Here is a 16,699-nt window from a genome sequence, read left to right on the forward strand (position 1 = left end):
GTTTGCTCATTTTCTCTGATTTTCCTGCTTTTCTTTTATTTTTTTTTAAATTTTTTTTTTCAACGTTTATTAATTTTTGGGACAGAGAGAAACAGAGCATGAACGAGGGAGGGGCAGAGAGAGAGGGAGACACAGAATTGGAAACAGGCTCCAGGCTCTGAGCCATCAGCCCAGAGCCTGACGCAGGGCTCGAACTCACGGACCGCGAGATCGTGACCTGGCTGAAGTCGGACGCTTAACCGACTGCGCCACCCAGGCGTCCCCTTGCTTTTCTTTTAAAAACTTTAATTATGAAATCAGGAAAATTCTACTTTAGGTGTATGCAGCCACTTTATATTTTTGTATACTTTTCAGTTTGGTGGTAACTCCCAAGTTCCCAAGAGCCTCATCAATGCTGTTTTGATTTAGTTAACTCTGGTCACGTGAGCCAGCCTTCTGCTCAATTTGTGCCCTTTGTGATACAGAAAATAATGTGGTTGATGATCCTAGCAGGAGCTTCGCACTGCTTCCATCTAAACATGTTGTGTTTTGTTTTTCCAGAAAACACATTGCAAGATGAAGAAAACATTCCGCATGAGTAACACAGCTGCGTGTTTCCGACAGATTATTGGCGGGGTGCCCGTCCACATTTTACAGCACCTGTGCCTGAGAATTTAATTTTTTTTTTAAACTTTTGATGTTTTGTATGAAGTACTTTTAACATTTGTAATTTTGTTGCTCTGTTATACTTCATATTTTGTGAGGTGAACCTTTCATTTTTATCTCTCTTCCACCTTAACTAACCACTAATGTTGGAACTGATTTCCGGGGTCAGTTAGAATGTGTAGTTAACATTGAATTTCTTTGGTTTGGCTGGCCTAACTGACTAATGGTTGAGGAGCACTCTTGATTCATTTCTAGAACATTCAGATCGAGCCAGCAGTGTTCCTGGGTGGTGGCAACGTAGACCCAGCAAGTGATCTGGAAAGATGAGCTGGCCTGCAGTAGGGCATTTACAACACCTAAAACCAGTGTTGCTGCTGTAATTCGATACTGTTCATTCATCTGCACATTCACCTTTCCACCACTTGAAACAATAGAATTATCTAATGTGACATGTGCATACTCAGCTCCTTTAAAAACAGGCCATTAGGAGCAAATTTTAAGAATTCTCTGGATTCTGATGCTACATTTTTTAAACTGCTCTGCAGAGAACCTGCCACAAGCCACGTTTTGTAGTGTTCTTCACTGATACTGGTTTATACTCTGCTGTGGACAGAAGGTGTCCATGAACTCCAGTTTTCATATTACAGTGATGACTCTTAACGCACACATAGCCAATAAACGATTTTTACTCAACTAACATAAAAAGTTACTTTTTAAGGAAAATTAGTAAGTTGATACATTTAGAAACCAACTTTTTTATATTTTTGTACTGCACTTTAATGTGTTTTCTGTAACTGCAAGTAAGATCTGCCTGAGCAGTGGAAATCGGGGTCCTCTGGTGGGTAGGCCTCTGAACCCCCAGACCTGTCATGGGCCCTGAGGCTCATGGCCCCATGAAGCCTCAGTGCCTACCAGGTTTTCTTGATTTGGCTTTTCTTTTGTTTCCTTGAAGTTTTTTTAATGGTTTTCTGAAAGCCAAATAGCAGATCTTTTTTTTTTTTTTAATGTGCAGACTGTTGTCCATTTTCAGCCACTGTCATTTCCATCATTCTGTGTAATACCAATTTCCCCATGTACCGAGTAAGACTGAAAGACATTTCAGATGTGCACCACGATCTGACTGGTAGATGCCACCAGTCAGGTCCGTTTTCTGTGCTCTGCGGCCTTGGCCCTTCCATTCCCTCCTAGTGTGTCCCCCTGTCATGTGCTCCGAGGGGCGCCGATGCTCCCGGCATGCTGTTTTCAACATTTATACTGACATTGGGAAAGCAGTTCCCAGAAAGAGAGGGTGGAAGGAGACCTGGAGGGGGCAGGTGTGGCTTCAGTGTTTTCATTTTGCTGTAACAACAGGGGTTAAGATGCAGAAATCGCTTCCTCTGAGTAGGAGAAGAGTTTTTGTTTTGGCCAGACACAATATGGTGACATGGTCAAAATATATTCACTCCAAAGGTGTATTATGGAAAATAATCGGGTGTTGTCAACAACTTTGCCTTTTCACTGTCACTTAATGGTGAGTAGCCACAAGCTGTTAGGTTTAGGCACGTTGTACCGAGTTTTTACCAGGGGAAAGTGCTCTAAAGAGCGCGTCCGTGCAAGGCCAATTGTTTGGGTTATTTTGGCATGAACTACACTAGTGAAAGCTGTTTAAAGGGTGGAGCTGGGGGCACATGTGCAAGTGGTCAGTGCAAGCCCTGTGTCTGCTTGAGTAAGACTACTAGGGCCAGCTGCCATCCCATAAGGCTTCTGCGGGGGCAGGTGGACCTACATTGTCTCCCCTCTAAATCCCCTTTTGTTGTGCTGCCCAATTCTAAATAAATACTTTCACTATAGATAATTGCTTTTACTAAGAGATAGTCTTTACCTATAGAAGTGTATTTTGAAAACTTATTTTACATAGCAGTTTTGTATCCATTGAAACTAACCTTTTATCAATAAAGCACTATTGTTTGGCTATGAAGTGAATAGTTATTTTTGGTTCTTTATGAAGGTGTAATGTCTTCTGGGAAAGGTTCAAAGCCCTACAAAACATCTGTGTACAAAATCAGGAAGAATTATTTGCACCAGTAATATCAGTACCTACCTTTTGTATTGGCGATCCCAGCCCGAGGGAAAGAGCCATAAAGACTAGGAAGGAAGGAATTATGGGTGACCTGCTCACCTACCTATAGTGAGTGTATGCTAAAAATCAGCACTATTACGGGGTGGCTGGGGGGCTCGATCGGTTCAACATCCAACTTCAGTTCAGGTCATGATCTCACGGTTCATGAGTTCAAGGCCCGCATCAGTTCAAGGCCTGAGTTCATGAGTTCAAGGCCTGGAGCCTGCTTCAGATTCTTGTGTCTCCCTCTCTGCCCCTCCCCCACTCGTGCGCGCGCGCGCTCTCTCTCTCTCTCTCTCTCTCTCTCTCTCAAAAATAAATGTTAAAAAAAATAAAAATAAAAGTCAGCACTATTAGGAGTCCAGTGGTGCCTGGACTAGATCTAGGAAATCATTTCTGTTCTAAATATCTGTGAGAAGAGATGGATAAGGAACACACGGCCACTTACAGAGGAAACTTTGAACCTGAACTGCAGGCCTGATCTGGGTGGCTGGATGCTCTTTGCTGCCTCCACCACTGACCACCCAAGGACCTTTAGTGCTTCCTGAACCACCTGCACAGACCCCAGGGTAGAAGATACACCATCTCCACTTCCTTCCCTTAGGTCAGCCTGTACGCTCCTGTTTGGCGCTAGTAGAGGCCCTGCAGCCTCCGGGGAGTCACCCATCCCCCACTTGCCCTGCGGCCAGTCCTGAGACACGTGCCACCCTGGGGGCAGTGAGGACAGTTCTCTGGACTCCAATTTTGGTGCTGGGGGCCGGTTAGAGGAAAGGCCTCAAGGGAGTGGTGGGAGACATGGGGCCAGGAGGTGGAGGGGCCGCTCCCTACAGATCTGTCTGGATGGCCTGCCAAGCTGGGTCTCTGCGGAGCCTCAGACCCTGAGGCTGCCCTGTGGGGAGCATCAGTTCCTCGAACCTCTAGGAAACCTGAGGGGTCTGGCTAAGCTCAGGAGGTGAAACACTGTGGGGGTGGGGGGTCCCCTTGAGAACGAACCCAAGTTGATCCTACCTTTATCTCCTTGACAGCAGCTGGTGGCACTCCTGGTCTGCCCCAGGAGGTCGGGTGTCAGGACCTGGTGCTGAGGGCAAGTTGGGTAGGGCTTGAAGGATGCGTAGGAGTTCACTGAACCCCTAGAAGAAGGGGTGTGTGCACCTATTGGTCGCGGGCCTGGGAGACCCAAGACGTACTGTCACATTTCCATTCCCGAGTGGTAGTCGCGAAGCTAAAGGGGGAACCACAAGGCTGAGAGGACGTGGGCCGCCTTCCCTTGCCCACCGCAGCACATCACTGTTCAGCAGTCAGTGCCCTTAGGCCATGGTCCGGGTAGCCCCAGGAGGAATGCAGGCGGGCTGGGCTGGAGCCGGGAGGAGAGGAGCCGCGCCCAGAACCGCCCCCGACCCGGCGAGCCGCCGGGGCCCAGCCGCGGGTTCAGAGCCCCGCCCCAGGCTGAGGCCCGCCTGCCGAGCCGAGCCCCCCCCAACCCCCAGCCCCCCAGGACCGAGCACCGTCCGCCTAGGCGAATCTCCGCTGATTTGCATTCGACTCCGCCTGTCGATTTAGCTCCGCCTCCTCCCCGTTCGTTCACCAATCAGAACTCTGTGCCGCACTTCCAGGCCGCGGGCCGTGGAGGCCCCGCCCCAAAGGTCCGCAGCCCAATCGACGGCGCGTCCGCGGAGGCGGGGGCGGGCCCCAGCGGGGCTCGCGGCGCGGGGCGGGGCGTGCGCCGTGGAGGCGGCTGGCTGGCAGTCTGGCGCGGCGGTCGCGGGCGGGCGGAGCTGCCGAGACCTGGAGTCCGCTACGGACGACGGCGCGGGCCGGGCCGGCGGGTGAGGACGCAGGGCCGCGAGCACAAGGGCCCGCGGGCGGGCGGGGCCGCGGTTTCGCGGGCCAGGGCAGGGAGCCGAGGCCGAGCTGGCGCTGAGGCCCGCGGCGGCCCGGCGCCTCAGGAGCCGCCTCAGGACGGCGGTCCACCAGCGGAGTCAAGCCCGGGCTCGGGAGGCCTTCCAGGGCGGCGGGCCCCGCGCGAGGAGGCCCCGAGGGTGCGGAGCCTGCCCGCTGGCGGCCTGGACGCGGGAGGCCCGGGGGCGGGCCGCGGAGGTCCCGCGTGGGGGCCCGGGGGCGGGCCGGAGAGGGTTTGCGTAAAGACCCGGGGAAGGTCCCGCGTGGGGACCCAGGGACCCTGGGGAGAGCCTTGCGTGGAGGCCCTGGAGGTGGCCCAGGGAGCGTCTCGCGTGGAGGCCCGCGCAGAGCCACAGGTGGAAGCTCATGCTGGTTGTGACCACACCCTTCTTGGCCTTTAAATGGTATCCTAAAGGTGGTTAACTAGGTGTCGGGTGTTCATGCTTTTAGTCCACTAAGGTTTAGAAACGTTCCCCAAGGCCTTGGGAAGGCATCTAAAGGAAAACTGGGGCCCGGATACGGCCCAGCGTATCGCGCCAGCACTTTTTCCACTTGTGCTGGTGTCCACAGCCTCCAGGGGCCTTTGGTGTGCTGGTCAGGAATGGCTGCGGAGAACAGAAATTTACTCTTGTGCTGAAGGAAATAACGCCAGTACGTCCTATAAAGAGCCGATGGGAAGATTTAAGACCCAGGGCTAAGTCTTTAAAGGGTGGTTTTTCTTTCTTCGTTTGTTTTGTTTCCATGAGATGGGTTTGGTCGGACCCCTGTGGAAACGTTTGATAACCATCTGGTGGCATTGGGTTCGGGTGTTGGTTGTGTGTAGACGACGTACCAGCAGACAACTCGGATTTTCTCTCTGCCAGAGAGACTGTAGAAGACACTGAGGCAGGCAGACAGGCATGGAGTAACTTTACTCGTAGCTCAAATGTAATTTTAATTTCCCGCATCTGCGGTTTGTTGAGATTCGTGCGAGCCCCTGTGCGCGAAGAGAATTTGGTGCGAAGAGTCGTGAAGTGCTCCCGGCTGGTCATCGTACTTGGTTGTCTCAAACCCCGAGGTGGAGACGTGGCCAGGTCGCACAGCCCCATCTGGAAGTGGAGAGACCGGTTTAGGATCACACCCTGGCCGTGCGTCTTCCGAGCTTTGTTGCAGCTTCTCTCCTGCGAGTGTGCCCTGAGCCGTTTGGACTAGATGCTGCTGCATGCAGTTCCCTCAACTGGGGAGGTTTGCTGGCTCATTTACATGATGGCCATCCTTTCCTAGGTTTCCAGGGTCCTTCTGCACTAAGTCATTCCCCAGTTTATGTGATCTATTCATTTGTCTTTGCTCCTTATCGATAAAAGGGGGTGAAAACTTAGCTACCGCACATGGTTGTTGTGACACCGAAGTGTCTGTATATACATGGGCCATGTGTGAGATGTCTGGCACACAGCAGGCGCTTAAGTGACGTCAGCCATTATACTATCAGGTGGAAGAATAATCTGAGTAGAGAGTAGAGCGAGGTAGGCAGTATTTTTTTTAATTTTTTGTCTATGTTGTATTTATTATTTTGAGAGATAGGGAGCAAGTAGAGGTGGGGCAGAGAGAGAGAGGGAGACACAGAATCCAAGCAGGCTCCAGGCTCAGAGCTGTCCCCGCAGAGCTCAACACGGTGCTCGGACCCATGAACCGTGAGATCGTGACCTGGGCCGAAGTCGGGCACTTATCCCACTGAGCCACCCAGGCGCCCCGAGAAGTAGGCAGTATTTAAGCAGAGTTATACTGCCTTGGGGGGAAAGATAGGAACCGATTGGCAAAGCAAAGATGGACACGTGGGTAATCCCTTCTGTCCACACACTGGCCTCTGGTCACCTCGGCACCCCCTCTGTAGTCAGACAGTAACTTACTGCTGCTTACCTGTTCCGTTTTGTTCCTGTTTTTCCTTCACCCACTTTCTCATCAGCTCACCAGCTGCCCCTTTCACTCGGTGGGTGGCCAGCCTCCTACACGCAGCAGTGGCAGTAGGCATTCAGGGAAGCCCCACTGTAAAGTTGAGTGTTGATCTGAGGGCTCTTGCGTCGTGGTCTGAAATCTGGGTGTCCACAGGGTCACTGGACTATAGTATATTTGTCCACTCCAGGTTTTACCTTGGCAACAGGGAGTCAAAGAAGTGAGGATTACACAGAACTTAATATGGTAAAGCCCACTCTTGTGGGTTTCTGGGATTGGTTACTTTGGTGGTGATTCTATAAATCGGTTTGATCTTTTTGGGGAGCAGTTAGCGGTATGTGCTAAAGATTTTCATTTTGTGATCCCAGTTCTGAAAACCAACCCTGATACACAAATCCTGCATGTCGGGATGGTACAGTTCTCCACAGCTAGTGAGCTGTGAATCCTGGGAATTGTCTGGGAATCCTGACAAAATGCGAACCTTCTCTCCAGACAAAATGTGAACCTTTGATTTATGGAAATCGGTTCAAAAACATGCCTTCACTAAAAAGGTGGAACCATGGGTACATAGCAATTATACTGTTGTAAAAATATGTGAAGACGTGGACCAGGATGGAAAGGGATGTTAGGGATCTATGTAGTTTTATTTTAGGGTCATGGGATTATTTCTACCCTGCCAAACTGGTGTTTTAGTTTATAGCCTTTTTAAGAAACAGAAAGGTACTGTAACGTTGTAGGATGCAGTGATGACTCTCCCAGCTGCAGAGCAGAAGGAGACCTAAGATTGCATCCAGACCTCTCGGTAGGCCCACAAGATCCCTCAGGGCCCAGCCCCTTGCGGGCATCCTCAGGACCCCACACCTACCCGCATTGTTCTTTGTCCTGACCCCTGCAGGGCCCCTGCCCTGACTTCTCCCAGGAAGCCTCTCTGAGTCAGGCAAGCACCCTCTTCCTAGGTTTACCTTGTATTTTCTGCTCCTGGTTACTGTTGTGGAGAGGTGGTACTGGCCACTTACAGAGCTTTTATTTTATTTTTTTTAATGTAAATTAGTGAAGTGATCTACAGTCAACTGGAATATAATCATACCACAATTTATTTACTTATTTTTTTAAAGTGTATTTATTTGGGGGCGCCTGGGTGGCTCAGTCAGTTAAGCATCTGACCTCAGCTTAAGTTATGATCTCGTGGTTTGTGGGTTCGAGCCCCATGTCAGGCTCGATGCTGACAACTCGGAGCCTGGAGCCTGCTTCAGATTCTGTCTCCTTCTCTCTCTGTCCCTCCCCTGCTCGCACTTTGTCCGTCTCCTCTGTCTCTGTCTCTGTCTCTCTCTCTCTCTCTGTTTCAAAAACAAAACATTAACAAATTTTACAAAAATAAAATAAAGCGTAGTTATTCTGTGAGAGTGCGCACATGAGCAGGGGAGGGGCAGAGAGAGGGAGAGAGAGAATTCCAAGCAGGCTTCATGAGATCACGACCTGAGCCAATACCAAGAGTCAGATGCTTAACCAACTGAGCCACCCAGGCGCCCCCAGAGTTCTCTTTAGATCTTGTGGGCCTGTGCTTGGCCTGCAGGGTCACATAAACCAAGAGGAGATAATCCACTGTGGAATCAGGGTAGGGTTGGTGCCACTTGAGGAACTGAACAACCACCAGCAAGTCACTAACCTTTCTGAGCCTGAGTTCCTCGATCTGTGTGATGGGGATTGTGAGGATTAAATAAGATGATGTGGGCCTAGCAGTGGCCATCCCTTGGGACACTGTGGCGTTGGAGTGTGTTCCAGAACCTTCTTTTGGCCTGATGCAGATGCCCTCCTGCGGAGGGCTTCTCCCTCTCTTGCAGACACCAAATTCCTGTCTGCCAGCCTTGCTTTACTTTTTCTGTGGTGCCCACCACCATTTAACACACCATCTTCTCCTGCTGTAATAGGGAGGGGCTGTCTCATAAACTCCCATGTCCTTATAGGGACACCTGGGGGACTCAGTCAGTTGAGTGTCCAACTTCAACTTAGGTCATGATCTTGAGCTCTGAGAGTTTGAGCCCCACATCGGGCTCTGTGCTGATACCTAAGAGCCCGGAGCCTGCTTTGGATTCTGTCTCCTCTGTCTGTGCCCCACACCCACTCACGCTCTCTCTCTCTCACAAAAATAAATTAACATTAAAAATAAAAAACTTAAAAAAAAAACTCCCATGTTCTTACAGACTTAGATTCTCTTGATACTGAGCACGTGCTCAGTACGTTTGAATAAATCAAATTTCAGATTTCATTTGGGGCAAGGGCAGATGCCAAGTTTTATGTGGCCTGAAGCTTAAGTGAATATTTATGTAGAATAAGAAAAAGGTACAGATTCAAAAAAGCTGAGAATAACATCACTAAATGGCATATTTGTTCAAAAGTAGCATATGTGTTTTTTAATTGTCTCTTCATGTGATAGAGAATAGAAAGAACTCAATGATCCCTCTCACACAAGTGATCAAAAATATTTATCGATAGGATGCATAAAACATGGTTACACCTATGGACAGTATATGTTTGCTGTTTCTAGTACAGCTATAGGTGTGTGTCTCAGAAAAGCAGGAGTTCTGATAAATTCAATTCTGTACAATTCCATTCAAAAAGTAAAAAATAATCTGTGCTATGTTGATAGACCTACTACATTAACACTTATTTTTCTGACAAACAAGAACGTCAGTTTTATCTACTTACAGTTTAACATGTGTGACGATAATTTTCCCACAGGTGAGCATCTGGCTCCCCTTATTTCAAACCTCGTTTCTTTCCCATAGCCCATGCACCGCCAGTGCTGGGCATCATCAGATGTGTACAGATGGCCTCGGGCCCCCAGCCCTGCACCTTTGTCTCATGTGCCCCTGGTGGGCAGGCGTAGTGGGTGACGCCAGTGTTCCCAGAAACCCTACCTGCACTGAGATGGCAGGTGGTAAGTGTACAAGAAGTAACTGCAAACATACACGTATCCCACCAAATCCAAGCTAAATGTGTCTCCAGCTCCTTGTGCCCTGAGCTGCATCCCCAAAATGCCAGCAGCCCCTACTGAGCTGCCTGACGTAAAAGGAACAAGGTTGTAGTGGAAAGCGGCAGCAGCCTAAGTTGATTGCAATCAGAATGTGCTCTGTGAATTTTACAGAAGGCTACAACCATAGGCGCACTTTGCATAGGGCCTGTCCTAGGACCTTGGAAGGGGCCAGTGCATGTGGGGGGGGCCAAACCAGAGGCAGAACAGCCTTAGAGGTATCAGGCTTTTGCAAGGGCAGTTGTGTCCCTGTGCTTGATGCCAGATAACACGATAGAGGCACGAGGGTTGAGGGTGCTCAGCGCACCTTCTAGCACCCAGTGGAAGTGTGTTTGAGAAGGAAGAAGCAACACTAGGGAATTTTACAAGTTGTTTCAATTACTAGGCTTTAGTAACTCTTGCCTCCTTCATAATGAAAGCCCTAAACGCTTTTGATAGTAGTTGATAAGATGCATGTTGGGGGAACAAGTCTCAGTACCTGAACAAGAAATCGATTCCAGGGAGTGCTTAAAGATATTTTTATTTCAGGGGCACCTGGGTGGCCCAGTCAGTGAAGCATCCATCCGACTCCTGATTTCAGCTCAGGTCATGATCTCATGATTCATAGGATCGAGCCCCACATCTGGCTCTGCACTGACAGTGCAGAGCCTGCTTGGGATTCTCTCTCTCTCCCTCTCTCTCTCTCTCTGCCCCCCTCCCCAAAATAAATAAACTTTATTATTTTTTTTAATTTTACTGAACTGTTTTAGAAGAACAAGTACACTTCCTAGACTAGAGATAATAGCTATTGCATCTTTCTCTTGGAAGGTGAGCGGTGACATACCATAGGTACCCCTACCACTTAAGACTCCTAAAGCAGGTAGTACTTGTGCAGTAATCTGCAGAAAAGCCATCTCATTTAAAAGTAATGTATACATATCACTGGAGGCAATTTGAAAATTTAGAACGTTGGAAAAAGAAATAAAAATCAACCTTATTTCTCTCCCAAAGATAACCACCATAACCATTTTTAAAATGCATGGATATCAAGTCTGGCTCCTGGACAATGGACTAAGCATGCTCCACCCTGGCTCTCCCACTGCCTGTGGCTATAAAGCCTGGACAGCTGCAGGGAACTGGTGTTTGAGGACTCTGACAAGTCAATGGTGACAGGAGGATTGGGAACCAAGGCCAGAATTTGAAGAACTACTGCACCAGTAAAGAGTTTCCTATTTTTCCTCCAGGATTCCGCAGCCTGGTCTCAGAGTATCTGAAACCCAGAGGTGGGCACCAGATGCAAACAGAAAGTGCTGTAGGAGAGAATGGGAGAAAGCTGCTGGTTTCCTCCCCTCTCCCCTGTCCGCCAGTCAGGCTGTGGTTCTGGAACCTGCAGACACCTAAAACTCTGAGGGAGTCCAGAAACCCCCATTGCTGTTTTCTCCCAGGCAAGGGTGCAGGCACAGGAAGTGCACAGCGGAGCCAGTAACTAAAGCCCCAGGTTTCTGGCTGAAGGACTGAGAAGGGGAGCTCCAGGCAGCTGGAAAGTATACCAGGGAGACTTGGGAGAGGGAAGAGTTCAAGAAAGTGACCCCTGAAATTGCTTTGAACTTATGGCCTCAACGCTGAGCTGGGCACGTATGAGTCTGACCCCGAAGAACTTGCCAGAGGCTTTGGGAACTCAACTAAGAGGTAAGCCACGGCCTGGGAACCAAGCTGGCCTCTGGATGATGGCACACAAGGAGGATGGAGCCTCTGAACATGGAACTGACGCTGAGACCACAGCCTGCGGCCTGATCCCAAGCAGACCTGTGTCTACTAAAGCAGAAATACCCCAAGTGCACACAGTATTAAAAATGGCCACAATCCGGGGCTCCAAAAGTCCACAATCCTATCCAAAATTACATAGCATACACAGAATCGGGAAAATATCCCCTCAGAAGACACAAGACAGGCACAAACCAAGGTGATACGAATGTTGCAGGTCTCCGACAGAGACTTTGGCAGAATTTTGGCTCCCGTGACCTTCACCTCCTGATGTTACTTCTAGGAATATGCGATGGTACAGCAGCTCAGTGCCAGCAAGGACAGGGGTCTCAGTTCTCTACCCAGACAGCTGAGCGGGCCCGGAAATGCATTCTTCCGTCTCAGACCCCACACCAGCTGTCCCCTTGTGCAGACCTTGTGAGACCTTCAGCAGAGTGCTCTGCGGGTGTACATTGTACCCAGACTTCAGATCCACAGAGACTGACACAATAAAAGGCTCTTATTTAAGCTGCTCAACTGTTAAAGGCTGCGATAAAAAGCTGAAACGCACTTGAAAACAACTGTTACTAAAATGTCCTGAGAAGCAAGGGTATTCTTGAAACAAATGGAAAGGTAGAAAGTGAACTTAAAAAAAAAGATGTAAAGGAAAAACAAGTAGGAATTTTAGAACTGAAAATACAATAACTGACGTAAAATGGAGTTACAGAGTTAACAAATGACAGTGAACGTATGATGCATGGATGTGCAATATTTTAAACGCTTATTTATTTATTTGAGAGAGAGGGGAAATCCCAAGCAGGCTCCGTGCTCAGTGCAGAGTCCGAGGCAGGGCTCGAATCCACAAACCATGAGATCACAACCTGAGCCAATCAAGAGTTGGATACTCAACTGACTGAGCCACCCAAGCGCCCCTGGATGTACAATTTTTAAAGTCAAATTGTTTTGTCCTTTAAACTTGAAGAATTTGCATTATATTGTGTTGGACTGGGAGTCAGGACACTGGGCCTTAGTCCTGTCTACACAGGTTGGATCTGTGGCCTTCAGCAAGCGGCTCCATTCTCAGGCTGCTGTTTCCTATGGAAAATAAGGGGCTGGGCCAGCATTTCATGGTGTACACACACTCGCCCTCTCACCTGTGAACTGTTCCAGCGGTTTTCTGGATCCTTAATGTACGCTGAAAATTGTCGCCAGATCTGTTGTTTGTTCTTTCATTTGTTCTTTTTTTTTAACTCGTAGAAAATTCCAAACATCCACAAAAGTGCATATATCAAAAACAGCTCCAATGATTAACATATGGGCAATAATTTGGGGTTTTTTTGGGGGGGGAGGGACTATTATCTTCTTGACCCCCACCTCAGTGGATTATTTTAATGTAAATCCTAGGTATTATTCCACTATCCAAAAATAGTTATGTATCTCTAAGAGATAGGGTGTCTTCCACCTTCGTATATACACAATACCATTAAAACATCTAGGAAATTAGTGGTACTTGTTAAATCACCTAATTTGAAGGAAGTGCTCAGATTTCCCTGATTGTTCCACAAATACTTGATTCAGGATTCAAAGAAGGTCCATGGGGAGCATTTGACAGATAATATCTTTTAACAGTGTCTATCACCTTCCTCCCACCCGGTTGCTTGCTTGCTTGCCTGCCTGCTTGCTTGCTTGCTTGGTTTTTTTCTTTGCCATTTATTGAAGAAATGAGATTGTTTTTCTTGTAGAATATGCCACATTGTGGTTTTACTTGTAGTCTTTAATCTTTAGGATGTTATTTCACTAGTGATGGGTAATGAGGTTACTGAGTTTGAAAGTCACTTGAAGTAATTCCTTTTGTAGTTTAGCTGCTGTCTGAATGTACAGTGAGGATCATTTATTTCATTTTTGAGTTTGGGGGCTTTTCTAAAACACTGATTTCATTTTGCTTTCTAAGTATGTAAAACATTCGGGAGGTTCCCAAGTCAACCCATGGAAACCTTGTGCACTGGAAGAAGAGGTTTCCAGTGCTGTATTCCGGGTGCATTCCATCCCATGGGCAGCCACTGTCAGTACGTTTGGGTTTGTCCTTCCATTGTTGTTTGAAGACAAGCAAATGCACATGTTTCTATTCCAACTCTCTTGTTCATGCTAGAGAACCATAAAGACCTTGCTTTTGTCCGTGAAGATTTTGGTGTTAAATTGGGCAGCTTCATACCAAAGGAAAAAAGGGTGGAGAATCAACCTTTTGATTGGAGGAGGTGGGTGTGTTTGTGCCACCAGTACACGTGCCCATGCATGCGGATGCCCTGCCTGCCCTCCATCTGGCCAGCTGTTTCTTGTCAGCTCTTTGAGGCGTTGCCTTACGGCGCATGTTCTGACATTTTTCTCTCTGATTCCTTATACCAATTGAATTGTTTAGTTGCTTGTTCTAAAAAAAATACTAGTCATGCTTATTAGGGAATAAATGGGCCTACCTCTTGCTGTGCTGTAGTGAAGAGGTGATGTAGTCCAGGGCCCAGGAGCCAGGTGAGGACTCCATCTGAACATTGTCAGCAACGAGCGTTCTTGCCAGCGCTGTCGTATACGCTCTAGGTGTGTTAGAAAGATGTCGTCGAAGTGAGTGCCATGTTCTGCTTCCTTAATTGGTCAGTATACACTTAGGTTTTATGATCCTCCTGAAAGAGGCAACCAAGGAGGGTGGAAGAGGCAACCAAGGAGATCTTTTGCGTAACAGAATTTTTAAGCAATTCCCTTTATTGTGGACCATGACCAGTGGGTGCTTTTGTCTGGGGAGCCATGTGCTCATTTTCCAGTAGACAGCAAGGCGGCTTAGTGGCCAGGTCCAGGCCGGGCTTAGGTCCTGGCCCAGTCATTTCTGAGTTATGTGTTCTGTGGCAGACTTTTTTTTTTTTTTAAATAGGCTTTATGTTTTAGAGCAGTGTTGAGTTCACATCAAAGTCAAGTTGCATACAGAGATATCCAAATGCCCTGTCCCTCTTACGCCTTTCCCACCATCAGCCCCCGCCCCCCCCCCCCCCACACACACAGAGTAGCACATCTGCTACAACCCGCATTGACATGTCATCACCCAAAGCTTGGATAGACTTTTTGTTTATTTTGAGGAAGAGAGGGCACAAGTGGGGGAGGGGCACAGAAAGAGACAGAGAATCCTAAGCAGGCTCCACGCTGTCAACACAGAGCCGGATGCAGGGCTCAATCTCACGAACTATGAGATCTGATCAGTTGGACACTTAACTGACTAAGCCACTCAGGTGCCCAAATGGACAGACTTTTGAGCTGAATTTTTCCAACTTTGAGATAGAAATATATCACAAGGTGGTTTTTAAAGTTTTTCTCAGAATTCTCTCTCTCTCTCTCCCCCCCATCTCCCACTCGCTTGTTGTCTCTCTGTCTCTCTCAAAATGAAAATTAAAAAAATTTTAGGGGTGCCTGGGTGACTCAGTTAAGCAGCCGACTTCAGCTCAGGTCATGATCTCACAATTTGTGAGTTTGAGCCCCACGTCAGGCTCTGTGCTGACAACTCAGAGCCTGGAGCCTGCTTTGGATTCTGTTTCCATCTCTCTCTGCCCCTCCCCTACTCATGCGCGCGCGTTCTCTCTCTCTCTCTCTCTCTCTCTCTCTCTCTCTCTCCTCTCTCTCTCTCTCTCAAAAATAAATTAAAAAAACATTAAAAAAATTTTTTATTAAATGAAAATATGTAGGTAGGAACGGAGTTTTCTAGTAGGTAGTGCTAAACGTCAGTAGTGGAAATTGTGTCCAGCTACCAGAAATATTTTTAGGAATGAAATCTGCAGAGCATTTCATTCATGGAGGAGGATGACAAAATCTGGAGCCCGTGTAGGGCCTTGGTTCTTCACACCACTGCTTCCCTCTGGATTTCTGGGAGGCTCTCTGGAAGCAGGAGAAGTGAGCAGGGGCTAACATCTAACATTTAGGGCTCCCAGGACCGAAGAACAGCTCACGTGGCCTTGCTGTGTTTCTCATCTGTCTTGCATACTCTTGCCCTTTAAATGTTTATTTAGAAGCACACAAGGCAAAACAAAGTAATTTCTGTTAGGTCGTAATTGATGTAAAACAGATTCATTCAGCACATACGTTTTTCCTTTCGTTTTCTCCCGCGGTCAGCTGGAGGAGGCAGTGGGCGGGGCATGTGACTGCTGAAAGAGTGGCCTCGCGTTTCTGCAGGGGTCCGGTTACGCCGTTCGTTCTGGGGCAGATGGGTAGTCTCTGAGGGCAGCATCGGGGTTCTGTACCCGTTTTCTGTTAAGTTCCTCATTTTCTAAGATTTCTTAAACTTTGAAGCCAAGTAAATATTAAACGTGTAATTTATGCCACATACCGTTATGTGATAGCAACTGTATTTTTCTTTAGAACATAAGCAGTAGGGTACTTCGGGGCCATTTCCTCAATGACCTTCCACAACAAGAGTGTCTGATGACCCCGAGTCTTAGCTTAAGCTACATTGAGGTCTTTGGACTAGATGAAAATAACTAGGATGTCCATTTGCTGCTCAAAAGGCATGCAGACCTGCACAGATCTCTTGTGGACCAAGAAGTGGTCTTTTGTTCTTAGAAAAGATGAAATAATGTTAAAAGTAATGCTGTTTTTAATTTATTTATTATATAAATAAAGATCTAGAAAAACCACATAAATCGAGTACATGGCTTAATGATTATAAAGTGAACATGGTCTAACCAAGTGACGTAACCATGCTGACCATGCCAGAGGGCCCTTCTGAAACCTTATCCTGGAGACAGAAGCCCTCCCACCAAGATGGACCACTGCGAGTTTTCTAGTACGAATCTCCTTGCACACTCTTCTTACAGCGTGCCCACCCTGATGTGCCCCTCAGCACACTGGGGGTGAGTCTTGCCTGTTTTGTTTTAGAAGTATGTGTCTAGACAAGACTCTCTTATTATAATGAGTAGAAGATAATCTGAAGAAATTTTTTCCATCTAAAATTATTAAGAAAAAAATCTATATCAGGAAACCCTGGGTGGCTTAATCAGTTAAGCGTCCGACTTCAGCTCAGGTCATAATCTCACAGCTCATGAGTTTGAGCCCCACATTGGGCTCTGTGCTGACAGCTCAGAGCCTGGAAGCCTGCTTCAGATTCTGTGTCCCTCTGTTGCTCTGCCCTTCTCCTGTTCCTGCTCTGTCTCTCTCTCTCCCCACCTCTCTCTCTCTCAAGAATAAACATTTAAAAAATTTAAAAAAGAAAAAGTCTACATGAGAATATATAATGGAATAAATAGGTGACTTGTTAAAATATGTTTTGGTTGTACAGAAATTTTCAGAACAGTAGCTTAAAAAGGGAAGGATCACTTTGGTGCCCAGGATTAAACGGCCCATAGTTT

At 47.7% G+C, this 16,699-nt stretch overlaps 2 protein-coding genes across 12 annotated transcripts in view; both read left to right on the forward strand.

Moving 5' to 3' along the window:
• SEPTIN2 (septin 2) overlaps positions 1 to 2,602 on the forward strand; it is a 35,315-nt gene extending 32,713 nt beyond the window's left edge. For all 6 annotated transcript variants that reach the window (XM_043578426.1, XM_043578424.1, XM_043578423.1 and 3 more), the window contains one exon: positions 541 to 2,602. The gene's annotated coding sequence lies outside the window, so the exon portion shown is untranslated. The remainder of the gene's footprint in view (positions 1 to 540) is intronic.
• Positions 2,603 to 4,464: 1,862 nt separating this feature from the next.
• FARP2 (FERM, ARH/RhoGEF and pleckstrin domain protein 2) overlaps positions 4,465 to 16,699 on the forward strand; it is a 108,216-nt gene continuing 95,981 nt past the window's right edge. For all 6 annotated transcript variants that reach the window (XR_006296978.1, XM_043578429.1, XM_043578431.1 and 3 more), the window contains exon 1: positions 4,465 to 4,569. The gene's annotated coding sequence lies outside the window, so the exon portion shown is untranslated. The remainder of the gene's footprint in view (positions 4,570 to 16,699) is intronic.

Source organism: Prionailurus bengalensis, chromosome C1, assembly GCF_016509475.1.
Source record: "Prionailurus bengalensis isolate Pbe53 chromosome C1, Fcat_Pben_1.1_paternal_pri, whole genome shotgun sequence".
NCBI lineage: Eukaryota > Metazoa > Chordata > Mammalia > Carnivora > Felidae > Prionailurus > Prionailurus bengalensis.